Genomic DNA, 16,654 nt, shown 5'->3' with positions numbered 1-16,654 from the left:
CCCCTGAGCTCCAGCAGGAACTCACCCCCACTGTGCACTTGCTTCTTGAAACTTTCTTCCCTTTCCCACCCATCCCTCACTGACTTCTCCCCCTCTAATTTCATTTGAGTGTAAGACTGTTCAAGTCCCTCCCCTACCACACACACACCCTACCCCCGACTTGTTTGGACGTTCTGGGCAGCAGGAAGCTCTCCCTCTTCTTGACCGCTAAGAGATTGAAGATCTGGAATCTCTTATTCAAGTGGACACAAGCCATCCTGGGTAGTGAAGATGGTCCTATTCACAGTCCCCATGGGGATTCTTGCTGTGTAAACCAGATACTGGAGAAATTAAGTTCTCCTTCAACTAAACAATGCCAAGCTTATCATTTTGCAAAGAGCTGCTCAAAGTCATGTTAATAGAGGACGTAGCATTTCTTCAAATAACAGGAGACGCTTGTGGCCAAGTGATATTGAAGCCTACTCGGTTGAAGTTGATTGTTCTTTACGTAATAAATGAAAAACGACTACCACTGGAAGGAACCTGCCCAGGGATCTGATCACCCACCAAGGTCTCCTCCACCTCCTGGGCTAACCATGTTCTGCAAAGCTGGGCACAGGAAAGCCCACAGCACCAGAAGAGGCCGTACATGTTGGAGTATGCCAGAAGGTACCAAGAAAATATCAAGGAAGGACACTCGGACACCAGACCGAGGGTGGGAAGAAGGAACTATAAGGGGTAAGATGGAAAGAGGGGTGGGGGGGCATGCTGAAGACAGAGGTCACGAGATGGGCCTACCCTTGTGGGTATGCCTCCTTGAGAGAGCCTAAGTCTGCTGTCTTCCCTGGAGTGGGACATGATCAAGTAAGATAAAGTCACACTTTCTGGTCCTCCTTCATGCAGCTATTCTATGAGGTTAGTCACATTTTAGGAAAAGAATGCATTCTCTAAATCTCCATTGTAGCTGGTGTTGTCACGTGAGGACACGTGCCCCAGCCAGCAAGGAACAATACCTACTCCCGTGTGCAAGGAACAGTAAGAAGAAATCTGTTCCCCACACCCTCCTCCTCTTCTTCTTCGATCAGAGGTTGCAAGAAATGCCCTTATGTGACTAAAAAGAAGGGGTCCTTCTCCTCTAGGGCCAACTTATATCTCCAGAGGCCCAGGCATGGTATTGTACCTCATAAATAGCTAATTAATAGACAAGCATTTCTGTCAGGTTATAGGGCCCACCTCATCCACAGCCCCTTGCTGAGAGTCTGCCCTGCCCACAGTCTCTGGAAGGGGCAGTTGTCTCTTCCGAAACACAGGTGCCTGCTGCTCCTCACACACCATGGCTGACTGACCAAGGAAACCAGCGTGATCCTGAGAGCCGAACATTGCCTCAGGCCCTGAGTTTCTCTCCTTTCCACTTTCTTGAGGTGTGGTCACCTTCATTTCTGGGAGGTTTCTGACTCTTGACCACAGATCCCTTTTTTTAATGAGCTGGTTTGAGTGGGTTTCTGCTTCTGAGCACCAAACAAACTCTCTCAGGACTTGATTGCTTATGGGAATGCTAAATGTACATGAGATTTTCCTCTTTCTCTCCTTGGATTGGGAAAGCCTTTGGTCCCCAGAATACAGTGAGGTGATATGGTGTGAGTTCTGGCCTCGATCTTAAGAAGCTTGCAAACTCCTTTTTTCATCTTCTTGGAGTTCTGATCCATTGTAAAAAAGAAGCTATGTAATGTGCAGAACCAAATCTAAAAGGAAAATGCAAGGTCCCTTCTTTAAAAAATTATTAAGAATTCCAAGATGGTGGCAACAGAGTGTTAATCTCAGCAGGGACCCCTTTGGGTGTGGGAAGCTGTGGGTCTGTTGCATCCCTATAAAGCCAGCCTTGCTGGCTGCCCTGGTGATGGGACCTATGAAAAGACAGAGATCCCTGGCCTGGTCCCCACTGTTCCAGCCATCCCAGCCAAGGTGTCTGACCAAGGAGGGAAGCCATCTTGGATTTCCAGCCTCAGTTGTGCCTCCTGGGGGGGAGGTGTGAATGCACAGGTAACTCCGGGTAAGACCAGCAGAAGAACCACCTAGCTGAGCCCAAGCCAGCCTGCAGAGATGCGTTGTTCTTCATTGAAAGCTCACTAAAGCTCTCAGGGCAGGTGGCACAGACCCAAGGGCCGCTCACTTGGGTACACTGTGTGCACCGGCTCACCTGACCCTCACAACGACCTGCCCATCTCTCCTGTTTGCAGGAGAGGTAGTAGCGTTTCCATGCAGGAGAGACTGCCCTCCCACCCCCGTTCCACCATCAGTAAGTGGCAGCGGCCGAATTTGAACCTGAGTCTGACTGATCCCAAGACCTTATGATGTTCCTACAATAGAACAAAGAAGGATCCAGAGAAGGTATGTGGACCTCAGGGACATTTGGGTCGGGATCTGGTTCATTGTTCCCATGTTTCCTCATGGATCCCTGAGTTGAAATATCAGCCAGGGAAGTGATTCCTGATGGGGCACCTTTCATCGCAGCTCAGTCAGCTTCTACCGTAATACCTGTGCTCTCGGTCGCAGGCTAGAGTGAGGCTTGCTCTGCGTTCCTGATGGGGGTGATACAAGGACATTGCATGGGATTAGCTAGGGTTAGTCACCTCTGGATTTATATGCCTATTATCCCCCAACAAACCTCAGACACCTGTGGTCAGCTGGGAATGACGTGGGAATGTGTCCAGGCACACATTCTGGGATCTCGTACCCAGAAGGCATAAGAATTAACTTCAACAGTAGATGAAGCCAGAGTTCATTAAGCTGAAACAGCTGTCTCTATGCGATGGCATCCAATTAAAAAAAAAAAAAAAAGGACTTTCTATTTATGTTATTCACAGTTTTGAATTTTCTTTCCCGAGCCTTCTTGAGTGTCATCAAGGGGTGAGTGAGTATGTAGGCAGGTGCCCGTCTGTCTGACTCTCTGCCCGTGGGTGGTGAACTCATCTCACTAGGTCAGCCTTGAGATCAAGGTTAAATGCTAAGTCAGCCTTAATTAAGCAAAAGAATGACATTCCCTAGCACAGAGGAGGTACTGGGCAGGAAAGCAATGTGGACCGGAGTCAAGGAGCACAGATCTAGAATCAGAGATGCTGAGGTCCGGCGCCTCGTTCTGCTTCTTACTCATCAGTCATTGCAGTGGGCTGAATGTCTGTGTCCCCCCAAAATTCCTGCGTTGAATCCCAACCCCCAATGTGATGGTATTTGGAAGTGGGGCCTTCGGGAGTTAATTAGGTCACAAGGGTGGAGCCCTCAGGAATGAGATTCATGTCCTTGTAGAAAGGACCCCAGAGGACTCTCGCCCTCTCTGCCATGTGGGGACACAGCTAGAAGTAGGCCATCGGCACCCGGGAAGAGAGATTTTGCCTCACACTGAATCTGTGGTGTCTTGGGCTCAGATTTGCAGCCTCCACACTGTGAGAAATGAATGTTGTTTATAAAGCCTCCCAGTCTGTGTTAGAAACTTTGTCTCAGCAGCCGGGACGGTCTGAGACAGTGATGTTGGGCTCTTTGACGAACTTTGTAAGCCTCAGTTTCCTACTTCTCTGGAAAATGAAATGTGTGAGGACTCAATGAGGGAGAACACGTTCCACAAGGTGACAGGCCTCGGATGAGGGCTTAGTCAACGTCCGCTGTCGTTTCATCTGATGAGCATAAGAAGGCAAACATCCATTCTTCGACTCCCTTGCCTTGTCCCCGTGTCCTTTCTCTGAAAACTGTGTGATTTCTGTCTTCCTTCCCCCTCCCCTCACCTGCCATTTGGTTTCCTCTTGCCACTCATCCCCCTTTCCCCCTCTCTGTTCCCACCTTCCTTCACCTCCTGCTCCTGCGCTGGGATTGAGCACTGGAGACGACAGAGAGGCACTGGTGTCCAGGTGACAGTGCAGCTCAGCGGGGCTATCTAGACTTTTCTACCTCTGAGGATACCATTTTTCCAGGACTCCTAACATTAGGCAAACCTCAGCCATCATCCGATGGTGTCCAAACCCCTCACTTCCAGGTCAGGAAACTAACCGATGGGAGGAGCTTTAATGGCCAGTGTTGGCCACGCCCGGGCAAGAACCCAGGTCTCCCGGATGCCCACCCAAAAGCAAAGGGGGAAAGCCAACCCCACGTTTCTGTCTCAACCAGGGTGTCCTTACCCCCCCAAAGCACCTCTCCTCCTTCCTTGCTCAGCTGTGGTCATATCAAATCGTACCAAGAGTTTGGCCATGGTGGACCCCCCTCTGTGCATGGAGATGCTCATTTCCTGGGACACGCATAGAAATACCATGAATAAATATTAACCCTTGCCTTTTTCTGAGACCTTACTATTTTCTAAGTAGTATGTTAAGCACCAACGTACTTGAGTTTTTTTCTTTTTTGTGTTAAAAATGTTACATTTGCAGCCTTGGAATACATGTCTGACTTCTGAGCCAAAGTGAACAAAAGCAAAAAAGATACAAATGTGTTTTTTAAAGTTGTTTCCTTCCTCCAAGTTAGCTCTGTTCTGTTGTACAAGTCACCTTTTCTGAGCCCCCTTTCTCATCTGTTTCACTAGGGATGGAAACATCTGTGGGAGTATCGTAAAGTTTAAAAGCACGTTTGTCTGACACCAAGTATTCAATAAACAATAATTATCATCACTACTCCATTTTGCAGTTTGGCCAAGGATTGTCAGGGAGTTGGGATGATAGGTGAGAAAGTTGAGAACATAGGGAGTCTGAAGGGTATAAAAAGGATAATATACTTTAAATAGATTATTCTTTTTTATATTCTGTGAATGACCTTCTCTCTGATCAGTTTGAGCTTTCTCTGTGCCTTGGGGAAGACTGCGATTTTTAGAGCAGGAATGCAAAGTAGAAAACAAAAAAAAAGTAAAGGTCCAGCATTTATTTTTATTATTTTTTTAAAAGATTTTGTTTATTTATTTGACAGAGAGAGAGATCACAAGTAGCTAGAGAGGCAGGCAGAGAGAGAGGAGGAAGCAGGCTCCCCGCCAAGCAGAGAGCCCGATGCAGGGCTCGATCCCAGGACCCTGAGATCATGACCTGAGCCGAAGGCAGAGGTTTAACCTACTGAGCCACCCAGGCGCCCCAAGGTCCAGCATTTAACTTTCAAATTTGAGTTTCTAGAAAGACAGTCTTTAGAAGTCATCGATTGTCTGGAGCACCTGGGTGGCTCAGTCTGTTAAGCATCCAACTCTTCATTTCGGCTCGGGTCACGATCTCAGGGTCCTGGGCTCAAACTCTGCATTAGGCTCCGAGCTGGGAATGGAGCCTGCTTGGGATTCTCTCTCTCTCTCTCTCCCTCTCTCTTTGCCCCTCCTCCTGCTCTCTCAGTCTATCTCTTGCTACCAAAAAAAAAAAAAAAAAAAAAAAGTCATCAGTTGTAGAATAAGAAAAGGATTTTCTAAATTCCTACCATTTCCATGAACAGATCAAGGGTCTGAATGGCAGACCTGAGGTTGAAGCCATAAGTAAAGAGAAGTAAGTTTGACCTATGGGGCAGTCCCCACCAAGCTGGAGCCCTGAAGAATGCAAGTCACAGTGAGGGCGTTTCTGTGTGGCTTCGTGGGGGCTCACGTGCGGCCGTCTCTGGTCGTCCTGCACCTGCAGTCTGGCTCATCAGACACCCGCCCCCCCACTGCCCTGGCTTTCTCTCCAGTTCACCCCCAACAAAGTCAAAGTTGAAAACCTGAGGTCCGCCATTGAGGGGGTTAAATGCCAGGTCTACCTTGACTCCCCATATCAGCCCCCTGGGTCTGTCTCTGAAAAAGGTGGGTAATGACCTTGCCAAGGCCCCCAGTGGCTAGAAGGATCCGAGGCTGATGGGGAAACTGACCATTCAGAACAGACAGGTCAGATCACCAGAGCCCCACAGGGACCACCCAGGGAGAGAAAGAAGCAGGAGAACATGAAGTACAGCAGCAATCAGACTTTGTGGGACAGATGAGATACTGGTCTTCAGCCAGAGAACTCTCTAGAACCGTTAAGGAGATCCTGCCCCTGGGGCCTGCCCAGTCTCTGGGCTGTGGGGCTGATGGTGGCCGCCCCCTCATGATGTCATAGGTGACATCACCAGTGGTTAAGAACAACAAAGGAAGGTATTTCAATAAAGGGTCATTTCACAACAGAACACAATGTGGTTATGAGGCCTAAACCCCAGGTGGCCCAGGAGGGACCCAGTCATTTCCTCAGGGCCTCGAGGACGTGGGTGCCAATGAGTCAGGCAGTTGTGGCAGCTGGATGGCCTAAGTAAGAGACCGGACAAGGAGAGTGGCTGAGACACAGAGGGATCTGCAGGGCCACCCAAAGCCAACGTGGGAGCTGGGAGCAAGTCACAGGGAAGACCCCTGAGCCCTGACTAAGGCAGAAAAAACCACAGTATCCCCAAACACAGACGTCAACAGTGCTGTCAGCCAGATACCCAGACACGTTGCTAAAAACATCAGCACCATCTTGGCTCAGGCTGCCATAACGAAATTTCGTAGGCTGGGGGGCTTACACCACAGACGTTCATTTTCTCACACTTCTGGAGGCTGGGAGGTCCACGATCGAGGGGTTGGCCAGTCAGCTTGCTGGCTAGAACTCTCTTCATAATTTGTAGAGCTTCTCACAGCTTCTCACTGTGTGTGTGCGCCTGGTCTTCCCTTGATGTGTGCCTGCAGAGAGAGAGAGAGATTTCTCTTCTGTTTATAAGGCAACTAACCCCATGATTAGTGGGATTATCCCCACCCTCATGACCGCATCTCAACCTAACTACCCCCGAAAGGCCCCATCTCCAAATACCATCACATCACATACCAAATGCCCTGATGGTAGGTGTGAAAATCTACAGCTTGGTTCCCACCTACTGCCACCAGGTCACCCACCTGCCCCTGTGACGCCACAAGGCCCTGTCTTGGAAAGTGAGGCAGGAAACAAACAAGTTTAGACATTTACCTTGAAATGAAAACAAAACAAAACAACTCTTAAAACCAAAACTTCTTTTCCATCTGAAGAGACTAAGATACGTGAATGGTTAGTGCAGGGAAAGCTGTAGTTGTAGGAAACAGTTGTAGGAAACAGACCACATTTACTCTGCACGCTGATTGTAGTTTGGTACATTTGATGATGTATGAAATTGTATGAAAGGAAAAAATATTGCCCTTTACTACGCTGAACATTCATTGCATCTTTAAGGTATCTCTTTTCCACCTGTTTTGCATATCCATGCTTTTTTTTTAAAGATTTTATTTATTTATGTTGAGAGAGAGCATGAGAGAGAGAGAGAGAGAGCGTGCGCACAAGCAGGGGGAGGGGCAGAGAGAGAAACAGACTTTCCGCTGAGCAGGGGCCCCAATGCGGGGCTCCATGCAGACCCAGGATCATGACCTGGGCTGAGGCGGGTGATTACTGACTGAGCCACCCAGGTGTCCATACACGTGCTTATTTTAAATAGCTACAATGTGTATCATTCACGTAATTTTATCTGGTGCTATTTGTAAAATTCACCAAAAGCACTTTTCCATGCTGCTATGTGGTCTTCCCAATTATCAGTGTTCATGGACACATAAGCTGTTAATCAAAACTCCTGCAGTTCCAATAACGGAAAGCCAACCCCAACTAGCTTAAGGAAAATAGAAATTTAATGGGGGCAATACTGGGACTGTCCACTAAATTGCAAAAAGCAGGTGGCTTTGGGGACCCAAGTGTTAGGGGCCACATGTCACCATTGTTCTTCACTACTAATTCTCCTTCCAGATGACACGTGATGGGAGCCTGCAGATGTGGGTATCAATCATACAGCTCTCCAGCACAAAGGGAAGACAAAGTCTTTTCTACAGAAAAATCGAAGGGAAAGCCTTTGGCTCGCGTGTCCATCCTGGATCAAGCACTGTGATGAAAAAGAAGGGATATGGCGGCCCTTTCCAAGTTGATTTTCTACTTCTTTAATGGGAACAGAAGGAGGGCGGAATTTCCTAATAGAATTCTGGTATCTACAACACATACTTGATTTAAACAGCCTGTTTAACATTTAGACTGTAATTGTTTTGCTATGTGGAATTACTCGCAAGGAGACCTCCTCTCCTTTGAGATTTCTGACTTGCAAGAGAAGGGAATTCATGTTTATCCATCCCCTCTGTGCCCTAGCTTCCCTGCAGGAGGTCCATTTCCATTAGCCACATGTTCCAAACAGGGAAACAAAGGCTAAGGGGGTTAAAAGGCTCATTTAAGGTGGTTCAGCTCCTAAGTGACATTGACTTGAAAATGTGCATCTTGATCAAGATCAGTGGATCCATACAAGCTTGCAAAGGACGGTGCTCTCTAAAAGTATGTGAGGAAGCTACATGGGAGCAAAACATATTAGATGTTGTGGGGACTCCAGCTGAGGGAGAAGAGAAAAATCCAAACGGGCTCCCTTCTTCTCAGGCTAACAGCCCGGGGTCTTCCCGGCCTTTGGCTCTCCCTCAAGGAAGCTCACAACAGCGTTGTTTTCAGAAGCTGACACTGTATCCTCCTGTCTCTACTTGCAAGAAAATAACCGGGCTTCCAGTGAATGTAATTGGTGTTAGAAGTGATTTATTATCCACCGAGTTCTCCAGATGGCCCTTCGTATGGAGATTATTTTCCCTGAAAACAGAAAAATATGGAATTTTCTCCCCTTCTCATCAGGTTATAACAGGTCCACAATCTACTCCGTCAAAGCTGCAACCAAAAACATTGACAGAGTTCCCTTAAGACAGAAATACAAAAAAAACGCATTCCATCGGGTAAATAATTGCTGGGGTTACATTCCTGTGCATTCAGGCACGAGCTAACTTCTGTACAGCACAAAGCTGTGAAAATGTCTAGGTCTAATGGGGCAATTGGAGATAAGATCTACTTAGATGTACCATATCCTGGAAATGCAGCCTCCTGGGGGACGGGTGCCTCCTAGACGCCCGGCTCGTCATAGTCAGATGAGCTAGACGGACCTTTGCCAAGGTCGTTGTGAGATGACCGTGGTTGCAGAGACAAGTCAAACGTGGCTCTAAGTTACCCGTCTTCTTCCTGAAGAGCAGGTTGGAAAATGTATCTAAGAGCTACCTCCATCTTGCGATGGGATGCTTGGGAACGGGAAAAACATTCAGCAAGAAGCAGGGGGCTGCCAAAAGGATTGGAAGTGCAAGAGTTAATATATAGCACATTAATTTCAGCTGGTGAATCTATGCTATGATTTTTATTCGAGAAGCACTCTTTTTTTTTTTCCAAAGATTTATTTTATTTATTTGATAGAGAGATCACAAGTAGGCAGAGAGGCAGGCAGAGAGAGAGGAGGAAGCAGGCTCCCTGCTGGGCAGAGAGTCCAATACGGGGCTCGATCCCAGGACCCTGAGATCATGACCTGAGCCTAAGGCAGAGGCTTAACCCACTGAGCCACCCAGGTGCCCCTCATGCAGGAAGAACTCTTAAGTCAGAGCTTGCTACCCATGGAGCCCACTTCCTCAAAGGACCTGCTTCTGAAAGTGTAGGCAAGGAAGCCACATGCTAGAGATCTTCTGTATATGTGTGTGTGGCGGGAGGAGAGATCCAGGAATTTGGGAAGCTGGGTTCAAGTTAGAGCTCATAGACTCAAATGTCTCTTACGGGTCAGGTGGTTAAGTTGTTGGAAAAGTTAAGAGATCAGGAAGTGGATCAGAACGGGAACAATTGGACAGGCACACCCCACCTAAAGGTGTTCAAACTCATATTATTATATATATCTATTTTAAAAAAGCATTGTCTTGGCCAAATAAAATATCTCTGCAGGATTTGGCTGTGGACCAGGAGGATGGTTTGCCACTCCTGAACTAAAAGATCCTTCAGCTTTCTCCGACTTCTTGGTTCTGTGATGTTCTAGGTGGAAATAATGCATTTTAGCTCTTTTTGTTTTGCATGTAAAATAACTTACTGATATGGATGGGTTTCTTTTTTTCCATTATGTTCAGTTAGCCAACATATAGTACATCTTAAGCTTTCAATGTAGTGTTCAAGGAGTCATTAGTTGTGTAGAACACCCTTTGCTCACCCTAGCACGTGCCCTCCTTAATACCCATCGCCTGGTCATCCCATCCCCCCACCCTCTCCCTTCTGAAACCCTCAGTTTGTTTCCCGGGGTCCAGAGTCTCTCACAGTTTGTCTCCCTCTCTGATTTTTATCCATTCAGTTTTTCCCTCCCTTCCTCTATGGTCCTCTGTGCCTTTCCGTAGGTTCCACATATGAGTGAAACCATATGATAATTGTCTTTCTCTGTTTGACTTATTTCACTTAGCAGAATCCCTCTAGTTTTATCTCTTAAGAGCCAAACATTTGTGTTAACCTTTGCAGTAGGAGAAGACAAGCTGCCTAGAAGTACAGAATGTCGGGCGCCTGGGTGGCTCAGTGGGTTAAAGCCTCTGCCTTCGGCTCAGGTCATGATCTCAGGGTCCTGGGATTGAGCCCCAAATCGGCCTCTCTGCTCTGCAGGGAGCCTGCTACCTCCTCTCTCTGTGCCTGCCTGTCTGCCTACTTGTGATCTCTGTCTGTCAAATAAATAAATAAAATCTTTTAAAAAAAGATTTTAAAAAAATCTTTAAAAAAAATAAAATCTTAAAAAAAATTTAAAAAAAAAAAAAGAAATACAGAATGTCGTCTCCATCCTCTAAGAATTCAAAAATAGGGGCACCTGGGTGGCTCAGTCAGTTAAGCATCTGCCTTCGGCTCAGGTCATGATCTCTAGGTCCTGGGATTGAGCCCCGCATCGGGCTCCCTACTCAGCGGGGAGCCGGCTTCTCCCTCTGTCTCTGTCTGCTGATTTCCTTACTTGTCTCACTTTCTGTCAAATAAATAAATAAAATCTTTTAAAAAAAGAACTCAAAAAGATTTTTAAACGAGGTGCGTTCATACAAAGGCAATGACAACACCAGGCAGAACTGTATAAAGGCTTACAGCCACTCAGAGAAAGCAGCACTAACTTTTATCTGGATTGGCCTACTTCCAATTGGCCCCTTCCATTGCCTGCTGGACACGCTAGCCCCATTGCCTATTTGCAGACTGATTTGCAGACTGATCAACTCCTAGGGCCGTGACAGTGAAGGGGGCCTTCAAACTACAGCCAGACTGGTTGGGAGCGGAGGGACAGCTCGTGGTTCAACGTTCCCGCCTTGCAGATGGACGGCGCTTGCTCCAAGCCCAGCTCCGCTCAGCCTCGCTGTGCCCCGCTAACGCACTTCTCCGGGTCGCTCTCCTCGATTCTCAGATGTGGATGAGGTTATCCACGCTTGGAGGATATCGAGCCCTCAGCCCCGAGCCCCCCGCTCGGCACTCCGGGACCTGGCTGCTGTTACCTCCTGTGCCCTTCCTCCCCAAAGTAAGAAGAGCCTCGGCACCACGTCTCCCACGCCCTGGAAAATCAGGTGAACTGCAGCCCTACGATTCATTCCAATCCATTACCTCCCCCCTCCTTTGCACCCACAGCCACAAGCATTGTGAATCAAGCTTGGAAGAGAGAGTGAGAGGTGAGATAAAGGGTATCAATGACCCAAAAATAAAGGCAGAGGATCTATTTCTGGTTCCTTCTCAGAGAGCCTGGGGTTGAAGGTTTGCGGAGTGTGGCACAGACAGGTGGCAAAAGACTCCCCCTAGATCTCTGGCCTGTGACAGGCCCCAGGGAACTCTATGTAGCACCTGAGTTCAGACAACACAGCACCCAAAAATGACGTGCTTGAGCCTGAGAGAAGGATCTTCTGGATCTTTCTGGGGACGGCTATTGTCAACATCTCTGAGACTAAGACTCCAACACAAGGTTGATCCCACCTTGACATGTGTCATGGAGAAGTGAAGAAAACAAAAGTTAGGCCTCACAAGGTGCACACGTGACCGTGGCTTGGCCCATGATGGACTCAAGTTTGACTTTAGAGAGGCCCTGGAAGTCAGGTCTGGTCCCAGGTCAACCGTGGGTCCTTAGGCCTTAGAAGCAAATCCATTAACCCAATTTTTGACTGGCAGACAGACGACCCTCTCTCCAGTCTTGGTCGCTGTACTTTGGATGAAACGGACTATATCCCTGTCCCCAGGGAATAGGTGTGGTAGTCAGGCCTGGTCGATCAGAGCATCACGTTCCCCCGACACAGTGATAGGTTTCCATCATCTCAAAACGATCTCTCATGCTCATCTGTAGGCATAAGAGAACTTCAGCTGAGATGCTGGGTGAGATTCCCACATTCCCTCTGGCTGGGCCTGTCTGCAGTCATGGTGACAGGTGCCATCACACAGAACCTGAGAACGAAGGAGGAACTGCCAAAGGGAGAACCAAGAGATGGAGAGATATTGCGTCCTGAGGTCACTGGGTTCAGACTCTGATCAAGCCGAACCTGAAGCCAGTGTTTCCCCTGGACTTTTTACTTACATGAACCAAGAAGCTCCCTTTTGTCATAAACCAGCTTGACAAGGGGTTTTCCATCTCTTGCAATGGAGGCCTCTCAACGGACTCCAAAAATTATTGGCCCAACTCCAGGGATTGAAGTTGAAATCTTTACTTGTTGGCTATTGGATTTATTTATTAATTGGATGTTAATTGGATATATTGCGATAGGAATTCTTCAGATCTATTGTAATCATAGAATTATTTTACACATGACCATAGAGCCGCCATTTTACAATGGCGGACACATAGCAGACAAATGAGGACACATAGCAGAATCTGAAAGAGTCCCGGGCTCTGTGTCGTCCTGAAGTTGATCTCACATTTCTCCTCTGTTAATTAGCATCATTTTCATCAAATGAGGCCTCACTTCCCCAGGCCCTCTTCTCTGGGTTTCTTCTTCTGTGGCCCAGCCTGATCTCCTACTGATGATGTGAGGAAACTGACCAGTTTGACCACCAATTCCCTAAGAACCTGGTTGTGTTAAATAACCAAAAGTCCGCTGGGTACGTTGGAGGATCTCATTGGCTTTATTGAACTTCCCGTGAGTCAGGCAACCCACCTAGCAAAGAGAAAGGAGGTCCTTGGAGCTGTGAAGAGGAAAAAGCTTTTAAAAGCAGACAGGAGGTGGGGAGAAAAGGAAATTTTTGGTGAAGAATGCATTGTTTGGGGTAAGGTCACCTTCCTAAGGAGAGTGAAAAGGACCTATCAGTAAATTTCTGGTGCTGACCAGGAAATGCCATGTTGACTGGGCAAAGGTTACCTCCCTGGAGGGTTGGAACTGCAGTTCGGTTAGCTAGCAAAGCTCCGTTTGCTGATGTGGGCCCTTAACGTAAGTGAGTTAACAGTACCGACTAGCTCATCACCTCCATGATTCTCTATACACATGGCGGCACACGGGCACCTTTCCTGGCTCACCCGCATGCATCTGGGTTGAGGATTTTCTCCAGTCGGTCTGCCCTCGCGCCGTCCGGTATGCGGGAATGTGGAGCCTGAGAGGAGGGCAGGACACAGCGGCTGGGGCCGGGGGCAGCTTCGGCATGAGCCGGCAGGCTGGTGCCTCACCTCACCGGTAACCACCGGCTTCCTGACCTTGGCTGGCCAGTCCTGCTGAAGGAGGAAGAAAAGCCAGCCGAGCTCTTCATTCACCCTCCGATTATTTTATTCACTCGGAGAGACAAAACCTGGACTTGAGCCCTGTTTCTGCCACTTACAAGTTGTCTGAACCTAGATATATACGCTGATCTCCACCACCTCAGTTGTAAAGGACAGTTACGGTGACATCTTACCTGACCCATTCACAGGATTGTTGGGAGAATCGGTCAATGTACATGGTAAGTGCTGCAGAGTCAAGTGCCAGGAATGACTGCCCCTTTTACCCAGGGTCAGGATTCTCTGTTACTGTGTGTGCGTGTTGACAGCCATAATCATGGTGTTAGGGTTACAGGGAGAGCCCCCAGTCGTATTAAGTGTATGATTTTAAGAATGACACAGCTTCTGGGACTTTATTTTGCAAATCAAGGTTTGTAATTTTAGGAACAATGGAATACTAAAAGGGGGAGAGTTCTGGGAAATTGAGGACATACGGCCAGCAGAGAGATATTTAAAAACAAACAAAAAACAAAAAACAAAAAAAAAAAAAACTTAACTAGGAGTTAGGAGACTTGATCTCTAGTCTGTGACCTGGAGCCATGGTGGCACCATTGTAGGCTTCTGTTCCTCCGATCTGTAAAACTAGGGTGCTTGACCCCTGTGTTTCGTAACTGGGTGAGGTTAAAAAGAAAAAAAAGGTTTATTTATATATTTTAGGAGGGTTTGGGAGAAGACAGAGAACCCAAGCAGACTCCCTACTGAGCACGGAGCCAAGATCCCTACTCAATCCCGAGATCATGACTCGAGTCGAAATCAAGAGTCAGATGCTTAATAGACTTGGCCACCTGGGTCCCCCACTGGGATGAGTGTTTAAAGTTCCCCAGGAACATCCACAAAGGTGGAATATTTGTTTTGTTTCCTGCTGCGTTTCCAAGGCATAGAAGAGTACTTGGCACAAGGTACGGACTCAGTATTTTTTAAAGGAACAAATAAAAGTTTATGAACATTCACAGGCCTGGCTACACTCCAGAATCGTCATAGAGTGTGTGTTGTTATTTGCCAGGTTTAGCATGTAAAAACTCGAGACATCCAGTGAAGTCTCAATTTCAGATGAACAGTGACCTTTTTTTGAGCGTACCCAAGTGGAGTGCAGTGTTATGTGTTGGCCTTCATGGAAAGATAACCAGGTAAGGCTGGTGCCTCGGCTGATGGTTAGGGCCTGAGAACTGTACCTTGAAACTGGCCCAGATTTCAGAATCAGACAGATAATCTTGGCGTGAGTCTCTGCCTCGATTGTGTAATCTTTTTTTTTTTTTAAGATTTTATTTATTTATTAGAACAGACAGAGATCACAAGCAGCCAGAGAGGCAGGCAGAGAGAGAGGAGGAAGCAGGCTCCCTGCTGAGCAGAGAGCCCGATGCCGATGCCGGGCTCAATTTCAGGACCCTGGGATCATGACCTGAGCTGAAGGCAGAGGCTTTAACCCACTGAGCCACCCAGGCACCCTCGATTGTGTAATCTTAACAGATTGCTGAACTTCACGGGGCTTTGGAACCCCAGTGTGTCTCCCGTAGTGTTGTTGAAGGTGTTCGAGATAATACAGGTCTGATTGTTACCCTTAGCAGGTATCTTTACCTCTAGAGCCAATAGGGGCAGTTGGTTTGAAGAAAACAACTCGGCATCACCAAGACCTTGACCGAATGCATTGCTAACTAGTAAACCGGCGTTTGGAAGTGACCGGGAATAGAGTTAATAGTTCTAGGTAGACCTGAGCAAACTTAGACTGAATGCTGACCTTTGGTCAAACAATACCTCTATGTCTGGGGGAGTAAAACATACTCCAAATTAATAGCTTGTCCAGAATAAATAAAGGAAGGAAGTTGTTTCCTTTCCTTCATTATGAGACGTCACATGCTTAACTGACTTTTTGCTAGTGTCAAAAGTAAATATTCAGGTTTCCTAGAGTCCCTTGACAGAGGAACAGGCCACTACTTGGGCAGTGAAAATATTTCAATCCTGACCTGGGTTCTCTCTCTTCTAAGTTAAAAACAGCTTCTGTGTCCCGAGCATTTGTTGTTTCTAGAAATGTCTGATACATCGCCTCTGGTTGAAAAATGAACCTACATGGCAACAAGTGTAAGATGTTCCTTGGAAAGAAACAACTCTCTAGAAATATATATATATATATATATATATATGTATATGTATATATGTATGTATATATATATATATTTGAGATTTTACTTATTTATTTGACAGATAGAGAGCATGAGTAGGTGGAGGAGAAGCAGACTACCCGCCGAGCAGGGAGCCCGATGCAGGACTCGATCCCAAGACCCTGGGATCACGACCTGAGCTGAAGGCAGCCACTTAACCTACTGAAACATCTATTTAATGTTGAGTATATATTATGTACCAAAGACTGACCTAAGTGCTGGGACCCCTCAGTGAACACAATAGCGGTCAGTAAACAAAACAGACACAAATCCTTCCCTTTGTGGAGATGGCATCCTGGGATAGGGAGAAAAATGTAAGCGTCCCAAATAGTGAATTCTGTAGGATGTGGACGGTGCTGAGTTCTATGGCAAAGGACCACAGGGGAAGGAAGGCAGGGCTAAGGACGGTGGGCTGGTCATTTTAGGCAGCAGGGTAACAGTGGGCCTCTCCGGCAAGGTGGCATTTGGGAAATGGAGGTGATAGAGGGAGCCATGCTGATCTGAGGGGATGAGAAGAACTTGGAGCACAAGAGACTGAAGGCAGTCACATGCCGGCAGTGGTCCAGGGACAGCAGGGAGCCCAGTGTAGCCAGAGTGGAGAGAAGGAAGACAGCGGGAAGAGAGAAGACCCAGGTCACTGTTCTGGTCTTAATCATGAAGAGAGACTCCACGAACCTCACTGTGAATCTCTGTCTTAGTTGATTTTCTCTGTACTTGCAGGGACATCCTCAACTACCCACTTGGAATGATGGCTCTTAATTTGTAAAGCATGGTTAGGTTAGAGATTTACCCCACAAAACTATGACTGGGGAAGGAGCACAGCTAAGCGAAGATAGATGTGCTTTCATTCATAGATCTGAGTTCCTATTCTGATGTCCTTGCTAGCTGTGGGCCCTTGGGCAAGTTACTTAACCTCTCTGTGCTTCAAGTTCCATCTCTGAAGTGAGGTGCCTAAAACT

This window comes from Martes martes (assembly GCF_963455335.1).
Source record: "Martes martes genome assembly, chromosome: 12".
Lineage (NCBI taxonomy): Eukaryota > Metazoa > Chordata > Mammalia > Carnivora > Mustelidae > Martes > Martes martes.
This window is presented reverse-complemented; position numbering follows the sequence as displayed.